Below are 5,302 nucleotides of genomic sequence, written 5' to 3' on the forward strand. Positions count from 1 at the left end.
TCCTATCAGAAAAGGCCAGGGACCCCAGTTACCTTTCTTCCCATTGAAGCCTCCAATAACTTACACATCGATTGGTATGTTTGTGTGGAGATTCAACATTGCAAAAATTCGCGCTGATACAAATTCCAGAACCTTGTTGTAATTACATCACCTGCCCGTTCCTCCTATTCCAGGCAATTACACTAGAGGTTACAGTCAGCCCATTACATACATGTCGTTTCAGTATTCGCACAATGGGACTGCCAGCCCGTCTGTAATCAGCATCACTGGATTCTGATGATGTTCATGCGATCCAGGATTTTTCTCCTGGGTTGTTTCATTTGATTGCAGCGTACTCCACTTTCTCTTCCCTCTGGTTCATTACTAATGTTTCCTCGGAAATGATGAGATCCAAAGACGTGTGAGTTAATTTACCATTGGTGGGTTGCTTGGCCTGTCGGAGCAACAATGACATTTCAGTCGCGTTTTTCGCTCAAATTATATTTCTCAGGCTGCCAATGTGTCAGAACTGGTTGAAATTAACTTTTATTCTCAATCTTACCAGGACATAAACAGTGCTATCTTCGTCCCTTATTTCCAGCTTTCCTGTTTCAGTCAGCTCTCTGAGGTTGAGAGCAGCGCAATTTGGATTCCCCGCTTCTCCTGCGCAAACGGTCTAATAAGAATTTGAGTGAAATACTAACGTTACATCAAATCGCAAAAACAACTTTGAGGACAATGACAACAACAAAAATAAAGTTGAGTATAATTCCTGAAAATCAGATCTGTTAATGAGATCGTGGTAATCACTCACAAATACAATGGAGAAAACTGGCGTTATTTATTTGATTAACAGTCAATGTTAACATAACTCATTCTGGTTGAGCGGGACTTGTGCATGAGCTACGCAGCATCGAAAGTATTTTCTAGCTACGGAGTTCGTTATTGCAGATTCCACACCCCCTAGCCCCCACCATCCCCACAGTGTCACTAGGAGCAGGTAAGGACCCTTACAGCGGACAGCGAACAGGTCCAGTCAACATACACAGGACGCTCAGAGATTCATGGTGCGGCTATTGGGTGATATTAGAATCATAGAATCTGTACAGTGTAGGAGGAAGCCATTCGGCCCATCGAGTCTGCACCGACAACAATCCCACCAAGGCCGAACCCCCGTAAATTCACATATTTACTGGTAATGATGGGACAATTTAGCTTGGCCAATCAAGCTAACCTACACATCTTTGGACTGTGGCATAAACCAGAGCACCAGGAGGAAACCCACACGGACACGGGGAAAATGTGCAAACTCCAGACAGTCACCTGAGGCCGCAGTTGAACCCGGGTCCCTAGCACTATGTCATTGTACCGCTCTATATCATATAACGGAGCGGTTTATCTTTTCAGGTGGACGGTGCTCGACAGACTGGAGGGGCTGATTGTGGACAAGTCCCCAGGACCGGATGGAATGCATCCGAGGGCTCTGAAAGAAATGGCGGAGGTGATAGTGGATGCCTTGGTGGTTATTTTCCAGACATCGCTGGATTCCGGGGAAGTGCTGGAAGATTGGAAAATGGCTAATGTTAGGCCGTTGTTTAAGAAGGGTGCCAGGCAAAAGGCGGGGAATTATAGGCCGGTTAGTTTAACGTCTGTGGTAGGTAAAATGTTAGAATCCGTCATTAAGGAGGAAATTGCGAGGCATCTTGAAGGCAATTGCTTGATAGAGCGGACGCAACATGATTTCATTAAAGGGAAGTCGTGTCTGACAAATTTACTGGAGTTCTATGAGGATGTGTCTAGGGCGGTGGATAGAGGAGAGCCGGTGGATGTGGTCTTTCTGGATTTTCAGAAGGCGTTTGACAAAGTAGCTCACAAGAGGTTATTGCAGAAGGTCGAGGGACATGGAGTTGGGGGTAGGGTGTTAGCGTGGATAGAGGATTGGTTGTCAAATAGGAGGCAGAGAGTGGGGGTCAACGGGTGCTATTCGGATTGGCGGATGGTGACTAGTGGCGTGCCCCAGGGGTCGGTGCTGGGGCCTCAGCTTTTTACCATTTATATAGATGATCTGGAGGAGGGAACCGAGTGTAGGGTGTCGAAATTTGCTGATGACACCAAGATTGGGGGAACGGCAAATTGTGCGGAGGGTGTGGAGAGTCTGCAGAAGGATCTAGGTAGGCTGGGCGAATGGGCCAGGAAATGGCAAATGGAATTTAATGTTGGCAAGTGTGAGGTGGTCCACTTTGGTAGGAAGAATGGTAGGAAGGACTATTACTTACGTGGCGAAAAACTGCAGCAGGCGACGGTGCAGAGGGACCTTGGGGTCCTTGTGCATGAGTCGCAAAAACCCAGCTTGCAGGTGCAGCAGGTGGTCAGGAAGGCGAATGGGATGCTGGCTTTCATCGCGAGGGGGATTGAATATAAAAGTAGGGAGGTCTTGCTGCAGCTGTATAGGGCATTGGTGAGGCCGCAGCTGGAGTACTGTGTGCAGTTTTGGGCGCCGCACCTGCGCAAAGATATTTTGGCCTTGGAGGGAGTGCAGAGGAGGTTTACTAGGCTGATACCGGAGTTGAGGGGGTTGAGCTATGAGGAGAGGCTGAATAAACTAGGCTTGTACTCGTTAGAGTTTAGAAGAATGAGGGGAGATCTCATTGAGACGTATAAGATGTTGAATGGGATGGATAGGATAGAGGTGGAGAGACTCTTCCCGCTCAAAAAAGACAGTAGGACTAGGGGGCACAGCCTCAAGATAAAGGGGGGGCGGTTTAGAACGGAGTTGAGGAGGAACTTCTTCACTCAAAGGGTGGTGAACCTCTGGAATTCTCTGCCCGTTGAAGTGGTGGAGGCTGCCTCGCTAAATATTTTTAAGACGCGGGTTGATGGGTTTTTGATAAGAGAGGGGATTAAGGGTTATGGGGAGAGGGCGGGAAGGTGGAACTGAGCCACGACAGATCAGCCATGATCTTATTGAATGGCGGGGCAGGCTCGAAGGGCTAGATGGCCTACTCCTGCTCCTATTTCTTATGTTCTTATGAATAAACCATCTAACTAATACTGACAAAATGCAAACATCTGCTGTCTGCAAGCGTTGGAGAATTCCTGGACTTATATATCATTGTTGTAACAATGGGACACTGACTACACATTCACATTGGTGGTGGGAACTCTGCCAATTAAGAACTCAGTATGTTGTACGCCCCCCGCCTCCTCACCCCACCCCGTGCTCGCCTTCAGCATTTTCAACATCCTGAGCCTATCAATATATCAGTGATGTGAGTGATTTTTACATTGAAATAGCAACCTATTTCCCATCACTGAAACTGACCTGCTTCTGGGACTTGTCGGTTATTTCCTCAGCAGCCCTCCTGTCTATTAGAAAAAGGCAATACATCAATGATCAACTTCATCACCTGAAATGTTTTCAGCAATAATTACTCAACGTTGGAGCAAAGTGACCAGGCGCATTAACAGTGAAAATGTAACAACCGGTGCTGCACGTGGCTGAGATGGGATCCACGCTACAGCAGAACACAATGCCAATTACAAGCAAAGCAAGGTAATGCAAATTCTGAAATTGCGAAGTAAAGGCAGAAATTGCGGAAAATACTCAACAGATTAGACATTGGTTACCTTTCCGGGTCGCTGTTCTGACACACAGGCACGGACCCAAAACATTTGTCTCCACAGATTCAGAGATTTGAGTATCCCCAACACTTTCTGATTTTATGTATTCCTTTTACATTTGTATTCCAGGTTCACGGCGTCCACCCCATTGTTGCCACCCCGACAAGCACAGTGACATGCTAGTGACGATTAACCGACAGAATTCACAACGCGGAGAACAAGAATCCAGTTAAGTTTAATGTTCATAGTTTGTGACAATCTGACATTTAGGATCCTATTCTCGTCTCAGCACTGGGTCCTCCAACGACAAAACTTCTGCCAAAATCTAGATTCAAATCTGCACCATTTCAACTACCTTTGCCTCACGATCACGTTGCTTTGAGACGTTACAACACAATTGTGAATCAGGATGGCTTACCATCAGATCCATCTAAGTTGCAGCATTTGAAGAGAATCGGCAGTAACGCTGTCATCATTAGAATCATTAACACTCCCACAACAGATCCAGACACCTTGAGATAGGGAAACATCCGGTCTTCTTTACCTAGTGAAGACCATGTTTAATGTTACGATTTTAAGGAGCAAATGATGCTAAACATATGAGCAACGTTAGTTATCAAGCCGTACTGACATATCTAAGTTTTCGTCTCATGTATGGGTGTCTCACTTTGATTTCACTGTGAGGCCTCAGAGCAATAGTATTAAACTACCAGAGTGCAACACAGATTAAAACACATTGTACATTTGTGATAACATCTGGCCTTTCTTGATTATATGTAACGTTTCAAGCAATAATTATACAGCTTTCTGCATGATGTATTATTATGATGTCTGCCTCTCTCTGTTCTCCCAAATCTCTCAAACAGATAAATCCTGTACCAATTAGACAAGTTGCATTATTTGAAAATTTATTAAATAATTTAAGCAACAAGTTGTAGTGGATGAAATTGACTATTAATTGCATCACGCTTCCTATTGATATATCCGTATAAAATCTCATTGTTTGTTTGTATGCTGTATGCAAATTTTCACTCAAAGTTAATCTTCTCCCTTCTGAGGAACTTTATAGTCTTTTGTTGTTGATCCTCAAACCATCCCAGTTCTCTGGTCTACCACTATCCATTGGCACGTTATACATCCTTCTTTTCAACTGAATGTTATCGTTGACTTCTTTGTTAACTGTGGATTTTTCCTCTTTTTCGTGCAATCCCTCTTTGTGTTTGGGATAAACACCTGCTAATCATCTTGAACTAGCTGTTTGAATATCTGGTCATCTAGTGGCCTATATCATAACATTAGCTTCCGCGTTATTCTGAAGGTGAGTGACGTTATGGCAGAGCAAATACGCTTTGCAGTTTCAGTAGTGCTGAGTTATCAGACAGGTATCTTTGCAGCTCCCTTTTTCAAGTGTATGCTGTTAAAATGTTCTGTTCACCTCTACATGGTGAGTCAATTTATGATCCAATTAAGTTTCCACAGAGTTTATTATTTGTAAAGCACAAATCACAATAGCAATGTTAATAACTAACAGTGATTAATCCATTGGCTGTCCACTGAAGATGTCCCAAGTCCCTTTCCTCACATCACATAACTTCACTGGTGTTGTGGATGAGAGCTTTACAAGGACAGGGTAATGGGAAAATGTTTTGATTGATTTATTCCTGAAATAGATCTGAATGTGAATTTTATGTTTTTAGTAAGA

At 44.2% G+C, this 5,302-nt stretch overlaps 1 long non-coding RNA gene across 1 annotated transcript; it reads right to left on the reverse strand.

The window, feature by feature from the left end:
• Positions 1-569: 569 nt before the first annotated feature.
• On the reverse strand, positions 570-4,082 carry LOC145342605 (uncharacterized). Its single transcript, XR_013886578.1, has 3 exons — positions 4,019-4,082; positions 3,302-3,345; positions 570-655 (listed from the first exon to the last, which is right to left on the reverse strand). It is a non-coding gene; the product is annotated as an uncharacterized LOC145342605 (long non-coding RNA).
• Positions 4,083-5,302: the final 1,220 nt, after the last annotated feature.

Source organism: Carcharhinus amblyrhynchos, chromosome 4, assembly GCF_965287045.1.
Source record: "Carcharhinus amblyrhynchos chromosome 4, sCarAmb.v2.hapA, whole genome shotgun sequence".
Classification (NCBI taxonomy): Eukaryota; Metazoa; Chordata; class Chondrichthyes; order Carcharhiniformes; family Carcharhinidae; genus Carcharhinus; species Carcharhinus amblyrhynchos.